Source organism: Myotis nattereri, assembly GCF_964212035.1.
Source record: "Myotis nattereri genome assembly, chromosome: 11".
NCBI lineage: Eukaryota > Metazoa > Chordata > Mammalia > Chiroptera > Vespertilionidae > Myotis > Myotis nattereri.
Window position 1 is genome coordinate 8,495,108 of NC_138086.1, and position 23,197 is coordinate 8,518,304.

At 37.2% G+C, this 23,197-nt stretch overlaps 1 protein-coding gene and 1 pseudogene across 3 annotated transcripts in view; both read left to right on the top strand.

Moving 5' to 3' along the window:
- FOXP2 (forkhead box P2) overlaps positions 1-23,197 on the top strand; it is a 689,501-nt gene that overhangs the window by 207,556 nt on the left and 458,748 nt on the right. The gene's annotated exons all lie outside the window — the stretch shown is intronic.
- On the top strand, positions 4,322-4,856 carry LOC308527483 (large ribosomal subunit protein eL6-like; annotated as a pseudogene). The gene has a single exon. The product of its transcript is annotated as a large ribosomal subunit protein eL6-like (transcript).

Genomic DNA, 23,197 nt, shown 5'->3' on the forward strand with positions numbered 1-23,197 from the left:
GTCTGTGTCCATAGATTAGGCCTATATGCTTGCATATAAGTCCTTTGATTGATCTCTCCCACTTACCCCCACCCTCCCCTACCTTCCCTCTGAGGTTTGACGGTCTGATCAATGCTTCTCTGTCTCTGGATCTGTCTTTGTTCACCAGTTTATGTTGTTCATTTTATTCCACAAATGAGTGGGATCATGTGATATTTATCTTTCTCTGACTGGCTTATTTCATTTAGCGTAATGCTTTCCAGTTCCATCCATGTTGTTGCAAATGGTAAGAACTCCTTCTTTTTTATGGCAGCATAGTATTACATTGTGTAGATGTACCACAATTTTTTAATCCACTCATCTACTGATGGGCACTTAGGCTGTTTCTAAATCTTAGCTATGGTGAATTGTGCTGCTATGGCATGCATATATTCTTTCTAATTGGTTTTTCTAGTTTTTTTGGGATATATTCCTAGAAGTAGGATCACTGGGTTAAATGGGAGTTCCATTTTTAGTATTTTGAGGAAACTCCATACTGTTCTCCACAGTGGCTGCACCAGTCTGCATTCCCACAAGCAGTGCATGAGGGTTCCTTTTCATCCACAACCTCACCAGCACTTGTTGTTTGTTGATTTGTTGATGATAGCTATTCTGACAGGTGTGAGATGGTACCGCATGTTCGTTTTGATTTGCATCTCTTGGATGATTAGTGACTTTGAGCATGTTTTCATATGTCTTTTGGCCTTTCTTCTGTCTTCTTTGGAAAAGTATCTATTTAGGTCCGTTGCCCATTTTTTGATTGGGTTGTTTATCTTCCTTTTGTTAAGTTGTATGAGTTTCATCAGCTTATTATGTTTATTAGATTCCACATATAAGTGAGATCATATGGTATTTGTCTTTTTCTGACTGGCTTATTTTGTTCATTTTTATACATATGATGTATAAGTGCTGATACCTAATGGCATATTGAAATATTCACAAACACTTGTGCTTCTGTCAGTTTTACTTTATATTTCTGATACCATTTTCTTTATACATACATTTTGTTCATTTTGTAAAATTTCATGATCATTATTTTTTTTATGGAATATATGTTTTTTTACCGTCTTGGTCCAGTTTAAGTTTTCTTGCTTTTTTTTCTACATTATCGGACATTGATATTGCCATCCCTGCTTTCCTTTTACTCTTCAAAATGAATTCCACTGTGCCTTGAACATAGTTGATGTTCAAATATTTGGAGAGTAATCGAATGAACATATACATATGTATACATATTAATAAGAATGGGAAATATAGAAAGTGAATTAAGAAAATACACAGCCAATTTTCCATGGAAGAGCCAGCTGATTTAGCATATATAAGATATGTGGATGTTTGCTTTTAATTATCTGAATCCTCACGTACTTCCACATAATAACATGAGTTACTTTTACAGTTTAAGAAGCTGTTGATATCTATATAACCAACTAAACATTTCCAATAGGCAGCATTATATGAAAGAAATTCAGGGGTAGTAATGTTTAATCACAGCTCTTTTTTTTTTTTTTTTTACACTTAAAAATAGGACTATTGTTTATTTGTGGTTCACTTACTTGACATTTTAGTTTTCTCACTGCTTTTTCAAAATAATGCATTTTACAAATAAAAAATGCATATCATTTATAATAGAAGATGCCACACGAGTTTAGTAACTGAATCATTTTTTTTGTTTTCATCTTTATAAGAAGACTTACATATTATGCATAAGTTCATAATATTTATACACTTAAAACTTTTATAAGTGTATGAGATTCATTCTATTAAAAAGGACGTGAGGAAAAGGTCTAATGTCTTAAAGTTTATATTTTTTCCTGTCAAAGTATTTCATTTTCTGAAATACATTGAAACAAAACTGCGCTAAAGGGTATTGTTGAAGAAATTGTAAGAATGAGTCAAGAATACAAGTGTGAGCTATTCCCAGATAATATAAGTGTGATTTCCCTCTGGTATTAAAAGAAGAAATAAAGATGGTTTAAAGATTTATTGAACATATCTATACAGGTACAGTGCCATTGTAGATCTGAAATAGGTATTGGAAGCCAAAGTCTCTTCTACTCATATAAAATGATACAGAATATATTAAGTATGAAGATCATAAATAAACTAATTGAAGACACAACAAAGTATACTTTAAAGTTAAATAATATTTTTGCTCCCAGTCAGGCTAAATTACCACTTTAAATGAGAATTTTCTTCAAAGCATATTTTAATCAACTTATTTAACAAATATTTATAGGACTAAGCCTCTGTGCTAGGGATAAATAGTGAACAAAATGAAAGCCTCATCTTTATTAAACTTGAAGTCTTGGGCTTATTCCATTTAATGATGTATTTCTCTATTTAAAAAATCACACTTAGACTCTTCTTGAGGTGTAATCTTTGAACCATTAAGAAAAATCAAGAAAACATAATGTATGAGAAGCAATATTTATTAACTTGTTGTCCAGATACTTTAGAGGGCTTTATATATGTTATATATTAGTTATTGAAAACTTATAGAATTTAGGTTCTTATGGGTTATTGGGTCCATTTTATGTCTAAAGAAACTAATGTTTAAAGACTTCTTAAGTCATTAATGTATTTAAGAAATATTTATTGAGTTCTATAAATATTTCTTGAATAAATTAAATATATACTTAAAATGAATATGTATGATAGTGGTTTGACAATCATTTACCTTATAAAGTATTACCTCTGATCCCCAATATTTCCAGTATCCACCTGGCACCATAAATAGTTATTGCAGTATTATTGGCCATGTTCCCTGTGCTTACTTTACATTCCCATGAGTACTTTGTAACTACCAATTTATACTTCTTAATCCCTTTACGCTTTCAAACAGTCCTTAGACCTTATGGAAGCAACCCAGTGCCCATCTATAGATGAGGGGATAAAACAAAAAAAAAAAAACACACACACACACACAAAACTGTGGTACATATATACAATGGTATATTACTCATCCATAAAAAAGAATTAAATCTTGCCATTTGCAACAGCATGGATGACCTAGACAGTATTATGCTTAGTGAAATAAGTCATTTAGCGACAACTACTTTTCATTCTTCAACACCATGGATTATAAAGTCATCTCATAATAAATTGTCAGAATTCTATAGCTACACCTTTGCTCAAAATGGTTGGAGAGAGAGTTTTCAACCCTCTCTTCCATATAGACTATCTAATTATTTTGTTCTCAATGTACCAATTTTACCTATGATTATATTCCAGAAACTTGCATCTATATTTACAACCCAACATTTTTTTTCTAAAGCTCTCCACCTGAATATCTCATTATCTATATACGCATGTCTCACAGACCTTGATTATCTCACAGACGTGTAAAATTCAACCTGATAAAAGTATGTGGATCCATTATTTTTTACTCCAAATCTCCTTATCTTCCTCTGCCTCTTTTCTATTTTCATAAGATTCCTTGTATGTCTCCCTCCCCCCTGTAGTCCTTTTGTGACTGCCTAAGTGAATCACCATTTCTACTTAAGCAGTACCTTCTCACTGCTATCCTGCCTCCTGCTTGATGGATTTTTCAGGAGTCCCAGAACAAATGGTCGTCTTGTGTCTGCTGGGCATGATTCCAACATAATACCCGTCATAATCGATGGTTTACTTGTTTTGTATGTTTACAGTCCACTCCTATGCTAGAAGTTCTTTGAGGATATGAGGGTATTGTGGCTTTGTAATCATTGCATAATGACAAGTAAGTAAGAGATACCATAATAAATAGAAGGGGTAAAAGAATGAATTAAGTCTCTCTTAAAATTTTTGGAAGTTCTTTGATAAAAATAAAAACTGGAAAAAAGTCAATGTATGGTCATTCAGATTATAGTTTCTTTGTGCCTGGAAAACATTGTCATTTAATTTAAAACACTCCAGTTTTTGCTTATTATTGGTCAAAACTGGGTTTTTATAATAAATATCCACAAGGACCTTATTTCTCTTTCCCATCTTGCGAAATGGCAGGGGGGAGAGGAGGAGGACGGAGAAGCTGGATACTAAGGAGAAAAAACCTGAAACCAAGAAGGTTGATGCTGGTGGCAAGGTTAAGAAGGGTAACCTCAGGGCCAAGACACCTAAGAAGGGGAAACTCCACTGCAGCCAAAACCCTGTCCTAGTCAAAGGAATTGGTAGGTATTCCTGGTGGGCTATGTATTCCCAAGAGGCCATGTAAAAGAGGAAGTATTCAGCATCTAAATCCAGGATTTGAAAGAAACAGGAGAAAGTTCTTGCTGCTGTCCCTAAACCAGTAGGTGGCGACAAGCATGGTGGTACCCAATTTCACCGAATGCCTAGATATTATCCTGCTGAAGATGTGCCTTGAAAGTTATTGAGCCATGGCAAGATATCCTTCAGTCAGCATGTGAGAAAACTGCAGGCCAGCATCACTCCCGGGACCATTCTGATCATCCTCACTGGGTGCCACGGAGGCAAGAGGGTGGTTTTCCTGAAACAGCTGAGCAGTGGCCTGCTACTTGTGCCTGGACCTCTTTCCATTAATTGTGTTCCTCCGCATAGAACACACCAAAAATGTATCATTGCCACCGCCACCAGAATTTATATTAGTGTGTGAGAATCCCCAAACATCAGTGAAGGCTGATGCTTACGCCAAGGAGCAGCTGTGCAAGCCCCGACACCAGGAGGGTGAGCCCTTTCCCATAGAGAAAGAGAAATACAAGATTACAGAGCAACACATTGTGGATCAAAAAGCCATGAACTCACTAATTCTGCCAGAAGTCAATGCAATTCCTCAGCTCCAGGGCTAGCTCCACTCTGTGTTTGCTTTCACAAATGGGCTCTATCCTTACAAACTGGTGTTCTAAATTTTTCACAAAGGACCTAATTAAATAACTGATCTATCTAAAAATAAAAAAATAAATACCCACAAAAATAAAAGGCTGAAGAGAAGAAAAAGGAAACTATCAAGTCCTCTTATTTTTCAGTTTGAGTCTTGTCCCCAGTAAAGACTGAAGTTATATAAAGACTTAATAGGTGAGCTTTCTGAAGATGGCAGGTAGGTAAACGCTGGTACTCCTCGCCTCCCACAACCACATCAAAATTACAACTAACATACAGAACAACCATCATTCAGAACCACCTGAAAGTTGGCTGAATGGAAGTCCTACAACTAGAGAAGTAAAGAAGAAAGCACATTGAGACTGGTAGGAGGGGTGGAGGCACAGAATGGGCTGGTCCAGAGCCCACTTTGGGCATTTTTTTTAATCCAGAGGGAGATTGTCCCTGTGGAGGCCGCCTTAAGGAGCAAGGCGTCCGAGCCCCACACCAGACCCCCCACCCAGGGTCCCAGAGCTGGGAAGAGAAGTCCCCGTAATTTCAGGCTGTAAAATACAACAGGGATTGTGGCTGAGGAATGTGGAGGCTGCTGGAGACCCAGCTGTACCTATTAAAGGGCCAGGCATGAACTTACTCAGACTCACTTCTTCTGAGGTCCAGCATCAGGAGGCGTTGAGAGACCCAGACACATACAGGGGGGAACTAAATTATCTGGCATCAGGACAGGAACTTGGAGGTGGCATTCTACCAGAAGGAGGTGTTCTCAGGGGTCATTGTTCCTGTGCTGAGACCTCCCCTGTTGCAGGGCTGACTGGCAACCATATCTGAATCCCCATCAATCTGAAACACACTGTTTTCTCTGCCCTGGTAATTCCCTGAAGCCCTGCCCCATCCAATTTGCAGCCTCACCCAAGCTATTGGCAACAGCTTTTCCATACGAATAGCCTGTCCAGGCTCAGGCTTCAGACTTTGCTAAAATGTCTCAAACAAGCTGCAGCTGCTGTCAGCATGCCCCAAACCCAGCATTAAAAGGCCCAAGACTCTGCACCAGCACCGGCCTGCCTTGCTTCCCAGTTGGGCCTTGCCTGGGCACTTCCAAACCCAATACAAATAGGAGGAAGCTGCAGATATCTCTGTAGCTCCTGCCAAGTGGCCCCAAGCAGGGGCTGACTTTGCACCTCCCTGGAGGCACAAGAGCCAGTGTACCTGGTGGACAGCTTAAGACCATTCCAAGTTATAACTCTACACATCCATAAGCAACACACTCAAGGGACAGACTCAGTGAGCACCATAGCACCACTAAAGAAAGTCCAGTGCCCATATTACTGTCAGCTGATTTCTCAACAGAAACTATGCAGGCCAGAAAGGAATGGCAAGAAATATTCAAAGTGATGAACAGCAAGGACCTACAACCAAGATTACTCTACCCAGCAAAGGATCATTTAGAATTGAATGTCAGATAAAGAGCTTCACAAGCAAGAACAAGCTAAAGGAGTTCATCACCACCAAACCAGTATTATAAGAAATGTTTAAGGGAATTCTTTAAGAAGAGGAAAAAGAAGAAAAAGAACAAAAAAATATGAACAATAAAATGGCAATAAATACATATCTATCAACAATTGAATCTAAGAATCAAAATAAACAAGTAAGAAATCTAAAAAACAGAATAAACTGGTGAATAAGATAGAGTCAGAGGCATGGAAGCATAGAGCAGACTGATGATTCTCAGAGTGAAGGGGGTAGGGAGAAGAGATTAAACAAAGATCTTATTTTTATTACCTGTGGACACACAAGACAGTAGGGTGGTGAAGGCCTAGGGCAGGGCAGGACCAGTGGAGGGGAGAAGTAGGGGGAGGGGGAGGAGAGAGACATCTGTAATACTCTCAAAAATAAAGATTAAAAAAAGACTTAAAAACTTATTAATTAGTAGAGCCCCGGTGCACAAAAATTTGTGCACTCGGGGTAGGGGGTCCCTCAGCCCAGCCTGTGTCCCCTTGCAGTCTGGGACCCCTCAGGGGATGTCCACCTGCTGGCTTAGGTGTGCTCCTCAGGGGATCGGGCCTAAGGTGGCAGTCATACATCGCTCTGGGAGCCCTTGGGGGATGTCCACTTGCCAGCGGGGAGCAGGCCTAAGCTGCAGTCGGACATCCTTAGCGCTGCTGAGGAGGCAGGAGAGGCTCCCACCACCATTGCTGTGCTGGTAGCTGTCAGCCTGTCTTGTGGCTGAGCAGAGCTCCCTCTGTGGGAGCGCACTGACCACCACGGAGCGGCTCCTGCAATGAACGTCTGCCCCCTGGTGGTCAGTGTGTTTCATAGTGACCAGTCATTCCCAGTCTTTCTGCTGTTAGGGTCAATTTGCATATCACCCTTTATTTTATAGGTAATAGCCAAAAATTACTGTTAACACTTATTTTGTGCCAGGCACTGTTCTAAGCATATTATAAACATTAACTGTTACCATCCTCACAACAGCTAAATACGGCTGATACTATTTTATTTCTTCTTCTTCTTCTCCATCTCCTTCTCCTTCTCCTTCTCCTTCTCCTTCTCCTTCTCCTTCATTATTTCTGATTTATACTGAGCAAACTGAACCCAAAAGGGCTAATTCCCCCCCCCATGTCAAATAGCATATATAAGATGGAGTAAAACTTAATTATTTTTCATTAAAAATATTTATTGATTTGTTATCCTGTTTCAGGCACCCTTCTTTGTACTGGGGATACAACAGTACAAGACAAAGTCTCTGTATATGTGCAGAATGTTAGATAGCAATGTTCTATAACAGTGATCAGCAAGCTCATTAGTCAACAGAGCCAAATATCAACAGTACTTCTTCAAAATAGACTCTCCTAGGCCGAAAACCTACTTCTGCATATGGCCCATGAAGTTTCAATCACACTGTACGTGCTCGTCCGCACGTGGTATTTTGTGGAAAAGCCAACTCAATGGGCCAAAGAGCCACATGTGTCTCATGAGCCGCAGTTTGCCGACCACAGTCTATAATACACAGCAAAGTAGGTCAGGGGGAAAAACGGGTGCGTAGATTGGGGAAGAGTGGCGTTTACCATTATATACAGAGTAACCGAAGAAGATCTTTCTAATAAAAGCAGAGACATGAGGGAAGTGAGCCAACCAGATACAGTGACCTTGGGGAAAAGTATTCTAGGGAGTTGGAATAGCAAGTGCAGTTTCCTTTAGGTAGGAGCATTCTTTGTACATTGAAACAAGAACAGCATGGCAAGAACCCAGTTAGTAAGAGAAAAAAGAGTGGTAGAAAAAGAAGTGCCAAACCCTATGAGAACTTCTAGTTAATATAAGCACTTTGTTTTTATAACTCCTTAAAATGAAAACTATGGTAGGAATTCAAGAAGAGGGTTTTGAAACATAATTTCACTTCTATGCTAACAATCACATTGGCTGCGTTGTTGAAAATAGACAATGAGGCAAGAGAAAAAGAAGAAAGACTATTTAGGAAGCTATTTTAATAATCTAGATTAGAGATGTGGCTTGGATCTAGATGGTAGTGGTAGAGGTAGTAGTTGATGATAATTCAAGAGGTTGAATTCTAGTTATAATTTCAAGGCAGAAACAACAGAATTTTCTACAGAATTATGTGTCTTAATATGTATAATTTAATGTATTTGGTGATTATTTATGGTTGACTAATGTCCATATATAAAGCAAGAGCAGAAGGCCAGGGATTGATGAACTATGTCAATTATCTAATGACTAAGAATAACAGTATTATAGAAACATCTCTTAGAGGGTGAGCATAGGTAAACAGAAGTTGTATAGGCTGTTATGGCCCAAGTATACCAAAACCGCATGAGAAAATGAAATCATCTCAAGAGAGCAATACATTAACAATATGCACATACTAAAATTTGAAAAAGAAAAAGCCATTGTCAGTAATTTTACTTATAACAACTATTCAGTTTGCTGCCATAACATTTTAAAACTTAAACACCTTTTTTTATAAACACCTTATATCAGGGTTTATTACAATATTTTTTTACTTCTCAATTGTTTGACATTGTCTTTTTCTCAGGTTTAACGTGAAGAAGTTTTCTGTCATAAAAACATCAGAAACACTGAGTAGTAGATTAGCTGAAGAACATCCAGAGAGTTTCATTTATATGAACATAAATGGTAATGTTTTACAGTGCTTAGACTGTAGTGGAGTTTGAGGTTTCATACCAGGCAGAGAAAACCTGGGTAAACTATTAATAGTTTAGTATCTCATTTCCTGTGGGAATGTGGCTTCCACTTGAAGAGGAGAATATTATAGTCTTACTTAATATAAAATTCATATATTGTAGAAGAGATGTTCAAGGTCCCAGTTGGGTTTTCCTGAATTTATTATCTTACAAGGTAAAATACAGGTGCATCTTTCATGAAAGGAATAAACTTATTCTATAGTAGTATCTGAGGCTCTTCAATCGCCTTATTACATTTTGATGACAATATTAACCAATGAACAGAAGTCAAATAACTGGAAGAATACAGATGAGATTAAGAATTTATTGATGAATAGCAACAGAACTCAAAACTAAAAGATGGTTAAGAAGCAAATATTTCAGACAAACTGTGTTACAAAACAAATATTTATTTCAAGATAGATTAAAGCTGTTTATATTGAAACATGCCATTAAAACATTCTGCTTTGGGCCAGTTATGTTAATTGAACTAATGTTTTAAATTCCATTTCTGAGGTAAAGAAAAATCTATTAAAAATCTTCATAATATTATCTTCCATATAAAGTGATTCCTTGACTAGGACTGAAATATTTAGCCAGAACATAATAGTGATCAAAGAAAGATGTTTGAGTATAATAGGTAACTACTAACTTCTTAATTTAGCCTTATTTAGAGAGTATATGATAAACAACTTTTGTAATATATGGTTTCTCAGCCATAAGACAAGTTTTAACAAGAGAAGCAAATTAGATGTGTGTATGTTGAAATATGAGGATTAATAAGGAAGAAATGGGGGCAAAGAAATAAAAACAGCTGCAAACCTGACATGGAGGGGAAAAATAAAAGCTTACAATACAGAATTACAAAATGATGACCTTCTTAATGATAGGTTTTCCCAATGATAATCTTACATCAACAAACTTATAAGAAGTCTGAACATAACTCATCTCAAAAAATAGATTTCCATCTGTGGTAGGTGACAAAACATGGCCACAAAAATGTCCCATCCTTGAATGCATGTCGTTTTACAATGTGACATGCAGCCTCTCTCATGAAAAGCCTGATTCTTCATTCTCTTGAATAAGGGAAGGCCTTTGTGACCAATAGAATGTGACAGACATGATGTTAGCTTTCAATATAGTCAAGCCCACCAAATGAAAAATATAAAGAAATTCAAAAGGATTTGCCTACATTCTTGAGTGAAAAATCCTAGTACGTTATTGGAGGGAATTTATTTTGAAGCCAATAAATAATACATAATTTATAAAATCATCGAAGAAGTTGCAAAATATTCCTTGATGACTCTAACAAAATACTGTGCTGAACACACTAGTTTACCAATCTCATTTTCCTAGCCTAGTGTTTGATGTTTTTAGAACATTGAAATAAATATTAGCTTTATCTTTAATAGCCTAAGAATAAAAATCACTATGAAAAGCTAAAGATTTTACACTTTTCAGTTTTTTAACTTTTAATTAAACACCAAAAAAAAACAAACCCTTCAGATGTTAGTTTTATTCTTCCTGATTTAAATGAAGTCATATATCCTTTTAAAAAAGAACCAGATTTATACCAGTGAATATGAGTGGTGAAAGCTGCACAGGTAAGTGGTAAAAGACATCCCCAGGCAATTAACTGAACACATAAAGAAAGAAATTTAAGAGTGGGTGGAAGAAGAGCTGCATATTTTTGACAATAAAACAATAGGAGATGGTTTTCAGTTTGGTACAAAAAAAATAAGAAGGTGCATGTCTGTATAAGATTACTGTCTCTCTCTCTTTCTTTTTCTTTTTAAATAGTGAAAGATGTGAATCTGTTAGAGAGCAGTGCAATTTTCTTTTGTTTGATCTGCAATTTTTGAATGTCATTAGGTAAATTTTGATGCACTTTAAATAAAAAGGACTATTAATGAAGTAATGTTTATAATTGTCTTTGAGCTTATCAAGCAGTAGTATTGTGGTGTTTTCTATGGCAACAGTAACTTAAGTTTCCCACCTGAAAGGAGCTCACAAAGTAAGGTGGGAGAGTTAAAGTTGCTATGATTACTGAACTTTTTGCACTTTGTAACTTAAAACATTTCACATTGGTACTTACTATTGCATAGATATTTTATTTTCACAAATATCAATTTTGTCCATGCAGCCTTCTCCAGTCATATTACTGGTGTATTTCACAGTATTCTGATTATCTAAGAAAAAGTCAAGTAATTCATCTTTAAACTACCTGGATATTATCACTTTTAAAAGATTATTCTTCCTCATTCTTCTGCCTCGGAGTCCAAAAGTCCTGGGGTTCAATCATTTTTTTTTTTTTTAGTCCTCGCCCAAGGATGTTTTTATTGATTGTGGGTTTTTTTGTTTGTTTGTTTGTTTGAGAGAAAGAGGAAGGGGGAGAGAGAGAGAGAGAGAGAGAGAGAGAGAGAGAGAGAGAGAGAGAGAGAGAGAGAACCATCTATCTGAGAGAGAAACATGGGTCTGTTGCCTCCTATATGCTCCCTGACAGAGGATTGAACCCACAACCTAAGTATGTGCCCTGACCTGGAATTGAACCTGTAACCTTTTGGTGCATGGGATGACACACTAACCAACTGAGCTACCTGTCCGGGGCCTGAGGCTCAATCTTATCTCTGCTACAGTGTGATCTAAAGCAAGTTATTTGTGTATCTTAATCTATTTTGTCATCTGTTAAATAGAAAGGTAATAGTAAACTGATGAACAAAAACAGATCCAGAGACAGAGAAGCATCGATCAGACCATTAAACCTCAAAGGGAAGGTAGGAGAGGGTGGGGGTAAGGGGGAGAGATCAACTAAAGGACTGTATCCATACATATAAGCCTAACCAATGGGCACAGACACCAGGGGAGTGAGGGCATAAATGGGGGGGGGGCTATGGGGGGGATAAGGACGCATATATAATACCTTAATCAATAAAGAGAGAAAAAAAGAGCTGGAAAAAAAAGAGAAAGGTAATAGTATCTGTCTCAAAAGATCTTTGTGAGGACTGAATGCAATCATATATGTGAAGTGCTTATTACACTGTCTGATGCATAGTAAAGCATAACTACAAGCTACTATATAAGGCATTAATTTTTCATCCTTATAATAAATACAGCTAGGTCTCTATATCCAATAGAACTTATGGTTACAATGGAAATGTTCATATCTACATTGTCCAACATGGTAACCAATAGCAACATATGGTTATTAAGCACTTGATACCTGACTAATGCCATTAAATCACTGCATTCCATAATTGATTTAATGTGTATGTTAAAGTAGCCACAGGTGGGTAGAGATGGTCAGTATGGGACAGTGTGGGCATAGTGTAAGCTTATTTTTTCCTGAGAAACTATCTTATTGGCATTTTAATTGGAATTGTGAGATTTCTTTCTATTTATTAGTTTTTCTTTAATTTTTATTGAACTTATTGGGGTAAAACTGGTTAATAAAATTATATAGACTTCAAGTGTACAATTTTATAATACATCATCTGTATATTGTATTTTTTTCACCATCCGAAGCCAAGGTCCTTTTTGTCACCACTTATTCCTCTTTTACTTACTATACCCACCACCTTTCCTCTTGTAATCACCATACTATTGTCTGTATCTATGAGTTGTTGTGTTTTATTTATTTATTTTGCTTAATCCCTTCAGTTTTTTCATCCAGCTCCTCAACCCTCCTTTTGTCTGACAGCTGTCAATCTGTTTTCTGTATCTATGATTTTGTTTGTTTGTTTTGTTCACTAGATTCCACATATCAGTGAAAAATGTGGCCTTTTTCTTTCTCTGGCTGGCTTATTTCAATTAGCATAATACTCTCCAGGTCCATTCATGCTGTTGCAAAGGGTAAGATTTCCTTTTATATGGCTGAATAGTATTCCACTTTTTTATCCACTCCTCTAATGATGGATACTCGGGCTGCTTCCAAACCTCTGCTAAATAACACTGCAGGGAACATAGGGTGCATATATTCTGCTGAATCAATGTTTTGATTCTTTGAGTATATTCCCACAAGTAGAATCACTGGGTCAAAATGCAGCTCCATTTTTAATTTTCTCAGGAAACTCCACACTGTTTTCCACAGTGGCTGCACCAGTCTCCGTTCCCACCAACAGCACAGGAGGGTTTTCTTCTCTTCACATCCTCTCCAAAACTTGTTGTTTGTTGATTTATTGATAATAGCCATTCTGACAGGTGTGAGTTTATATTTCATTGTGGTTTTAATTTTCATTTCTCTGATGATTAGTGATGTGAGCATCATTTCATATATCTTGGCCATCTGTGTTCCTGTTTGGAGAAGTATCTATTCAGATCCTTTGCCCATTTTTTAATGGATTTTTTACATTTTGGGTGTTGACTTGTATAAATTCTTTATAAATTTTAGAAATTAACCCCTTATCAGTTGGGTCATTGGTGAATGTGTTTTCCTGGATTCAGTGGTTCACCTTTAAATGCTGTTGATGGTTTCCTTTGTTGTGCAAAAACATTTAGTTTGATGTACTAAAACACAACAAAAAGACAACAAAATTTGTTTATTGTTTTCCTTTATTTTCTTTGCCTGAGGAGATATGTCAGAAAAAATATTACTATGAGAAATGTCTGAAATTTTACTACCTATGTTTTTAATAGGGTTTTTATGGTTTTGAGTCATACATTATGTCTTCAATCCATTTTGAGTTTATTCTTAGGATTGGTGTAAAGAATTGGTCTGATTTCTTTTCTTTTTTTTTTTAGCACATTATATGTCCAATTTTTCCAACACCATTTATTGAATAAACTTTTTACCCCATTGTATCTTCTTGTCTCCTTTTTCAAATATTAATTTACCTTGAAGACATGGGTTTATTTTTGAGGCTCTCTATTTTGTTCCATTGGTCTATAAGCCAGTTTTTATATACCATGCTGTTTTGATTACTCTGGCCTTGTCATATAGTTTGATATTAGGCAGCATATTTCCTCCAACTTTGCTGTTCTTTCTCAAGATGCCTATTGCTATTTGGGGGTTTATGTGGTCCCATATACATTTTTAAAATACCTTATATTTGTTCTAGTTCTATAAAATACACCATTGGTATCTTGATAGGAATTGTGCTGAATCTATAGATTGCTTTACATAGCAAGAACATTTTAATGAAGTTGATACTTCCTATCCATGAGCACGGTATATGCTTCCACTTATTTGTATTTTCAGTTTCTTTCTTCAGTGTCTAATTTTCCAAGTACAGGTCTTTTACATCCTCAGTTAAATTTATTCCTGGTATTTTTAAAAATATAATTAATGTGCCTGGGGCCGGGAGGGGGAGGAGGAGGGGAAGAGGAAAGACATGGGTATGCTCCCAGGAGAAAGAGTGCCCCAGGTATTTTTAAAAATATGTTTTTCCAAATTTATTTCAGAGAGAAGAAGGGAGAGAGAAATAGATATGGGAACATCAATGATGAAAGAGAATCATCGATCCATGGGCTGCCTCCTGCATGTCCCCTGCTAGGGATCGAGGCCGCAACCTGGTCATGTGGCCTACTGTGAATCAAACCATAACATCCTAGTTCATAGGTTGATGCTCAACCACTGAGCAACACAGGCCAGACACTAGGCTTTCTTTTATATTTGTTTTGTTTTTATGCAATTATAAATGGGATTGTTTTCTTAGTTTCCCTTTCTGAAAGTTTATTATTGATGTGTAAAAATGCAACTGATTTTTGGATATTTATTTTGTATGCTGTTGTTACATTACTGAATTCATTTGTCAGTTCTGATAGGTATTTGGTGGAATTTTTTTGGATTCTCTATATACAGTATCATGTCATCTGCAAATAGTGACAGCTTCACTTCCTCCGTTCAAGTTTGGATGCCTTTTATTTCTTCTTCTTATCTGATTACTGTTTCTAGGAAATCCAGTACTGTTTTAAATAAAAGTGGTGAAAGTAGACATCCCTCTCTTATTTTTAATATTAAGGCAAACACTTTTATATTTTGCCCATTGAGTATGATGTTGGCTGTGGGTTTGTCATGTATGACCTTGATTAGTTGAGGTAGGCCCCCTTTTTTCCCACTTTGCTGAGAGTTTTCATCATAAATGTATGCTGGATCTTATAAAATGCTTTTTCTGCATCTATTGATATGATCATGTACTTATTTTTTAATGTGTGCATCATGTTTATTAATTTGTGGATATTGTACCAACATGCATCCCCAAAATAAATTCCACTTGATAGTTGTGTATGAACTTTTTAATGTATTGCTGTATCTGGTTTGCTAATATTTTTTGAGGATTTTAGCATCATGTTCATCAAGGAGATTAACCTATAATTTTCTTTCTTTGCAATGTCTTTATCTGGTTTTGAAATTAGACCCATTCTAATTTAAAAAAAAAATTGGCATAGTTCTAGAAGAATAGGTGTTAGTTATTTTTTGAATATTTGGTAATATTCACCTGTGAAGCCATTCAGTCCAGGACTTTTATTTTGGCAGATTTTTTTTTTTTTAATAACTGCTAACATTTCATTAGTTGTAATTGGTGTATTGAAATTTTCTGATTCTTTCTGATTCAGTTTTGGAAGATTGCATGTTTCTAGGAATTTATCCATTTCATCCCAGTGCTCTAATTTGTTAGCCTATGTGTGTTTGTTATATTTTCTTACAATCCTTTGTATATCTGTGTTGCCATTTGTTAGTTCTTCTCTTTCATTTATGATTTCATTTATTTGGGTCCTCTCATTTTTTCTTGATGAGTATGCTTAAAGTTTTATAATTCTTGTTTGTTTTTTCAAAGAACCAGTCTTTGGTTTCATTGATCTTTTGTATTGTTTTGTTTTACCCTAATTCATTTATTTCTGCTCTGATCTTTATATTTTGGGCTGTTTGTTGTTCTTTTTCTAGTTCCTTTAAGTGTAAAATCAGATTGTTTTTATTGTTCGGTGTGTTTTTTTGTGTTTTTTTTTTGGCGGGGGGAGGGGGGCGTTGTGATTTTCCTTGTTTCTTGAGGTAGGCCTGAAATGCTGTGAATTTCCATTTTAGGACTGCTTTTGCTGTGTCCCATAGGTGGTTTGGGTTGTGCTCTCCTTTTCATTTGTTTGAAGATATCTTATGATTACTTTCTTGACCTTGTTGTTCACCCATTCACATTTTAGTACCTCGTTGTTTGGCCTCCATGTCTTTGTGTTTTCATGTTTCTTTTTTCTTGTAATTGACTTCTGCTTTCATACCTCTACGGTCAGAGAAGGTGCTAAATATGATTTTAATGGTCTTAAATTTATTGAGTCTTATTTTGTGTCGGAACATAAGGTCTATCTTAGTAAATGCTCCATGTGCACTTGTATAGAATCTATATTCTGATGATTTGAGATGAAATGCTCTGAAAATATCAATTAAATACATCTGGTCTAGTGTCTCACTTAAGGCCACTATTTCCTTTTTCATTTTCTATCTGGAAGATCTACCCATTGTTGTCAATGGGGTGTTAAAACCCCCTAGTATGACTGTGTTATTCTTGATCTCTCTATGTCCAGCAAGAGTTGCTTTGCATATTTAGTCGCTACTAGTTAGGTGTATACCTTTACAAGGGTTGTATCCTCTTGTGGGATCGATACCTTTACCATTTTGTAATGTCCTACATTGTCTCTTATTATAGTCCATTTTAAAGTCTAATATGTCTAATATAAGTGTTGTTACCCCAGGTTTTGTTTTTTTTTCCCATTTGCGTGATATATTCTTTTTCATCCATTTACTTCTGAGGTGGGTCTCTTGTAGATAGCATATGTATGGGTCTTTGTATTCTTATCCATTCAGCCACCCTATGTATTTTGATTGGGACATTTAAACCATTAACATTTAAAGTGATTATTGAAGCAGATTAGTGAAAAAAAACACAACCCCAAAACTGTTGTGTATTTACACAATGGAATACTATGCAGCTGTAAAAGAGAAAGAACTCTTACCATTTGCACCAGCATGGGTGACCTGGAGAACATTATGCTAAATGAAATACACCAGTCAGAGAAAGACAAGTATCACATGATCTGACTCATATGTGGAATCTAATGAACAAAATAAACTGACAAACAAAAATAGATCCAGAGACATAGAGGCATGGAACAGACTGTGGAACCTCAGAGGGAAGGCAGAGAAGGGTGGGTAGTGAGTGGGAAGAGATCAACTAATGAACTTGTATGCATATATGCATAACCCATGGTCACAGACACAGGTGATGAAGGCCTTGGGTGTTGGCCAGGGGTGGGCTAGAAAAAAGTCAATGGGGAAATAAGGGGACATATATAATACTTTCAACAGTAAAGATTTAAAAAATAAAATAAAAAATAAGAAATAAAATGATTATTGATAGGTACGTATTTATTGCCATTTTATTCTCTGTTACTATGTTCCTTTGTTTGTTTTTCCTTCTTCTTTTCCTGACAAGACCCTTTAACATTTCTTGTAATATTTTTTGATGGCAGTGAATTCCTTTAGCTTTGTATTTTCTGGAAAGGTCTTTATCTCTCCTTCAATTTTAAATTATAGCCTTTCTGGGTAAAGTAGCCTTGATTGTAGGCTTTGCTTTTCATCACTTTGAACACTTCATGCCAATCCTTTATGACCTGCAAAGTTTCTTTTGAAAAGTCAGCTGACAATCTTATGGGATCTCCCTTGTAGGTAATTAACTATCTTTCTCTTACTGCTTTTAAGATTCTCTCTTTGTTTGTAACATTTGCCATTTTAATTATGATGTGCTTGGTGTGGGCCCCCTTGGGTTCATCTTGTGTGGGACTCTCTGCAGTTCCTGGACTTGTGTGTCTTTTTCCTTCATAGACTAGGGAAGTTTTCAGTCATTTCTTCAAATAGGTTCTCAATCTCTTGCTTTCTCTCATATCCTTCTGGTACCCTCATGATTCAGATGTTTTTCTCTTTCAGATTATCTCACTATCCTCATTTAAAAAAATATTTCTTCTTTTTGTGGCTCATATTACATATTTTTTCCTACCTTGTCTTCTAAATAACTTATTTGATCTCTGCTTCATCCAACCTACTGTTTATTTTTTAATACTGTATTATGCATTTTATATATTGTATTCTTCATTTCTAACTGGTTCTTGTTTATGGTTTCTATGTCCATTTTCATGTAGTTTTGTTTCTCACTAAGTTCCTTGTTGTTCTCACTGATTTCCTTGAGCATCCTTATACCCATTGTTTTGAATTCTATATTTGGTAAATTGATTGCCTCAATTTCATTTAGCTCTTCTTCTGGAGATTTCTCCTGTTGTTTGTAAATTTGGGGTATGTTTTGTTGTCTCCCCAATTTGGCTAAATTTTTGTGTTTGTTCCTATGTATTAGGTAGATGTGCTGTAACTCTCAGTTTTGGTAGGGTGGCCTTATGTAATAGGTGTCATGTGGGATCCAGTGGCGCAGTCTCTTTTATCTCATTAGCTGGATGCTCCAGGAAGGTCCCTTGTGTGGGTTATGAGCCCTACTGTTGTTACTGAGTCTTGATTATTATTGGCCCGCGTGTGCACAGGTTCAACCCTCAGGCTGGCTAATGGTGAGGATCAACCTTGGTCAGAGTATATGAGCTGCTGTATAGGTGGTAACCACACTAATCAGAATTTGCCTTGGCAGGCTTTGGTGCCTGCTGAGATCTTCCTTTGGGTATGTCACTCATGAAGCTAAATGGGTTATGTTCTGATGTTGGCTGAAGGTGTATTGATTCAAAGGCCTCGTGGAAGTCGCTCTGGTGTAGGATAATATCAGACTCTTCCTGTGTCTGCCCCTGGGCAACCTGTTTGGAGCTATGAAGTGCTCCACTGTTTGTGATTGCCTCTGCTGGGCCTGAGTGTGCACGGAAGGACCAAGTTGTACAACAAGGCTGACTTCCACCAGCACCTAGCTCAGAGCTCAGGGGCAGGTCAGCAAAAGACCCAAAGCACCCCAAGATCTGCTGCTGCCTACCGGCTTCCTGGTAGGCTCAGTCACTGAAATACCCTTTGGTGGTACGCTCTTTGCATAAGGAAGGCTCTCAGTGAGTCACCAGATGGGGCAAGTGTTGTTCACCAGATTGATATACGTTCAATCTAATGTCAGTGCTGGGTCTGAGGCCACTCACTTAATATCCCATATATACCAAGGTTAGCTGCAACCTGCCAAGTGCTCACAGACCTTTGTGATGGAGAAGAGTCTTAGGAAATCTTAAGGGTGAATCCAGCAGAGTTTATCAGGCCCAAACAGACCAATATTTGGTTGTATGAATGGAAGGCTCTTCACGGGTCTAGAGTATGAAGGGAAAATGCCCCCCATCCTGGAACCACACGGCTCATATGTCAGAGTCTGCCAGGACCCTGAGATCATCAGGGCAGGACTTCAGGAGTTGGGATGGTGGGGTTAATAGATCTCCCATGAGGGGAAGCATCCATCAGGCTTGGGGAAAGGAGAGTGAAATGGCTCCCATGTCAGAGCCACAAAACTCAATCACTGACACCCCTCCCTCCCCGAACCTGCCTAGACCTCCACACCCCTGTCCAGGCAGCTGACTCCTCAGCAAGGGGTGAGCTCTGCAGGGTACGGTGACAGGTTGTCCAGAGGGTTGTGCTATTGCTTTCTCTCAGGCTAATGCCATATGGTGGGGACAACGATGGTGTCTGCCATGTGAGAGAGGGACTCATACAGGGATTCTGGAGGCTTTCCTTTCAGCTTTCTTCCCAGATCCACAAACGCCACTCTCTTCACAAGATTCTAGCCTACTCTGCCCCCACTGCACTGGAGCTCATGGTCAGTGGCTGCAAATAAAATTTTGTGTGTTGGTCCTTCAAGAAGGTACCTGTGTCTCTAGTTGACTTTCATCACTCCCGGGCAGACCGAATCCCCACTGATTTTCATAGCAGATGCTATGGGGTCACCTCTTGATAGCTCTGGTGCTCTGGGCTGGGGAGCCCAGACTGGGGTTGATACCCCATGCCTCTGGGTGTGGGGCCACCCCTTTTCACATCTCCATCCTTTCTACCAATCTTAATTTGGCTTTCATAAATCCTTGTTTGTAAGACTTCTGTTCAGATAATCTTCCATTGGTTATTCGGGATGATTGCTCTATATTTTAGTTATAATTCCAGTTTGGTCCTGGGAGGAGATGAATGTAGCTTCCACTTAATCTGCTGCAATCTTGGATCTTTAGTAATCATGAGGTGTCAGTATCTGATTTTCCCTCCTCCCTGTTGACCATATATACTAAAAGAAACTGTAAATTTTCTCTTTTTTCTCCTTTTATTCTCTCTTTCCTTTCTACCTTAGTTTTGTTTCTGCCCAGGACCTTCTTCTTGCCAACTTCCGTAATACTTCCTTTCTGTGCATCCATCTGCTCATCTTCCTCTTATCAACTAGTGCCCTGTACTCTTAGCCTACCTTTCTCTTTTTAGCTGTTTCACAAGAGCTTTTTTCTTTTGATTAAAAATACCTTTTTATCTATTGACTTAATTTTCTTCTAGCTTCTTTGAAACTTAGCTCCATTGTCAATCCTTCTTTCTTCATTTTTTTCTTCATCACCAGTTTCTTTCATTGCTTTCAGATACTATTCTTCATTAAATTGTAAGTATCAAATAACTTAATATTAGGGATTTAATCCTATGTGGACATGTAATAGATTAAAATTGTGGTAAAATATACATGATATTAAATTTGCATTTTTACCCATTTTTAAGTATATGGTTGAGCAGCATTAAGTACATTTGCATTTTTGCTCAACCAATTCCAGAACTTTTTTTCAATTTGCAAGATTGAAATTTTGTATCCTTAAAACAGTAAATAATTCCCTCTTTTCTTCTGTCTCAGCCCATAGCAACTACCATTCATTCCACTTTCAGTCTATATGAATTTGACTAATGTAGTTATCTCATATAAGTAGAATCATATAATATTTGTCCTTCTAATCCTCTCACTTTTAAACTGATTTTTAGAGAGAGAGGGAGAGAGAGAGAGAGAGAGAGAGAGAGAGAGAGAGAGAGAGAGAGAGAGAGAGATTTGTTGTTCTACTTATTTGTACATTCATTGATTGATCCTTGTATGTGCCCTGTCTGGGGATTGAACCTGCAGCCTTGGCATATTGGGACAAAATTCTATACAACTAGCTATTATGCCAGGGCCTAAATATGTGTTCTTTTATGATTATTTTACTTAGCATCAACATTTTCAGGATTCATCTATTTTGTAACTTTTCTCAGAAATTCTTTCCTTTTTAAGGCTGAATATCCCATTGTATGCCTATACCACATTTTGCTTATCCATCTATCTGCTGATGGGCATGAACATATGTACTTTTCATTTATGGAATTTATTATAATGAAATTATCAAAACACTTTCTTATGGACTACCTGGTAGGACATGGAGTTAAGGTTGTTATGTGATTATAGATATTTGCTCAATAAGGAATTTTTCTCACATGCAGGGTAATATTAGGACACAAAACCCAGGCAAATAAAAATTCAGATTGAGTACAAAAATGCTTACATTTTGAAAACTACTACTTAAGTTTGTATGCAAGCCATGTATTAGGCTGTTTTGTCAACAAATATATACAATATTTGTCAGAATATAATGTTTAAAAAAAATAGCATCACAGATGAAAACAGCCAAATCCTTTTTATTGGGGCTGTGATCCTACTAGTAGAACTATTGCCTCTGATATTCTTTTTTAAAAAATATATTTTTACTGATTTTTTACAGAGAGGAAGGGAGAGGGATAGAGAGTTAGAAACATCAATGAGAAACATCGATCAGCTGCCTCTTGCACACCCCCCACTGGGGACGTGCCCGCAACCACGGCACATGCCCGTGACCGGAATCGAACCTGGGACCCTTGAGTCCGCAGGCCGATGCTCTGTCCACTGAGCCAAACCGGTTACGGCCACCTCTGATGTTCTTGAGACGGTTGTTTCTTTACTGTGCACTGTTGGTGTCACTACTCACTCTGATGATTGGAAAAGTCTGTACCTCTCATAGGTTTAAAAGAAGAAAATAAATTTCAGACAACCAAGGTATCTACAGTAGACACAACTACTATGGAAGGAGGTCACTCATTTCTGGTACTGTGCCTCTGTGTCACTATTGTTCCTTTTGAAGAAAGAATTTAAATATCATACATAGGACTGATCAGGAACTCTGTGTCGTATGTGCATGTGTGTGTGCACATGCATGTGGGTGTGCTAGTATTTGTTTCTTGATATCCATTGCTTATAGATTACTAACACTAAATTATAGGAGGCATGAAAAAGGTGAGGAAATTTTTTTTTCTTTTGAGTATATATTTTGTTGAGTATATATTTTAAAGGACCCATGATCAACAATTGAGAAATACCTCTCCTTTATTTATTTATTTGTTTGTTGTTGTTTTTTGTTTGTTTGTTTTTTTTTGAGGTAAAATCAGACCAATGATTAAGCATTGTGTAAAGACAACACTAGATCATTGAGATCATTGTGTTTGTCTGTATCTTCTTTTATTGACATATACCTTGTTTGATTTCCCTAGGGCTAGCTGAGCATTCCATAAAGATATTTTCTTTGTTTTAATTTTGAAGTCATGTCATTTGCAACTGGATGTTCTAGATAAATAAACAAATAATACACAGTTTTATGTACCAGTTACTGAGAAGTTGTTGATAAAGAGTTTGATATAGTTTAGAGCTTAGGGTACACCGAGGCCTGTAGCAGGAGACTAATAGATAGCTGTAAATAAATGTAAATTGTTTAGACAATTAGTCAAATTTTTGTTGGTCGAAAACAGACTCTCCCATGGGATCAGGAGAAAAGCATTTCAAGGATCCCTGCACGGAAGATTGTGATGTGGATGCGGCAAAATGATATAGTCTTAATGTAATATCAAAAGAGTTCTCCTGGCTTCCCAATGTCCCATGTTCCTCCCTCCTGCCATGGCAGAAGCACAACCGTGTCTTCAACAAGGCCAAAGCAAAGGCCAGGGTCCAAAGTCTCCACTTCATATTCCCTCGGGGCCCACACAGTCTCCTGAAGGCCTCAAGTGGCCACTAACCTGCATGGTCACATGCCTCCGGGCAGGAGAGAACATGAAGGAACAGGTGAGTGCACGAGTGCAGTCCCGAGCAAAAGAGAGAAGCTTCTTTGATGGCCTGGAGCAGTGGTCGGCAAACTCGTTAGTCAACAGAGCCAAATATCAACAGTAC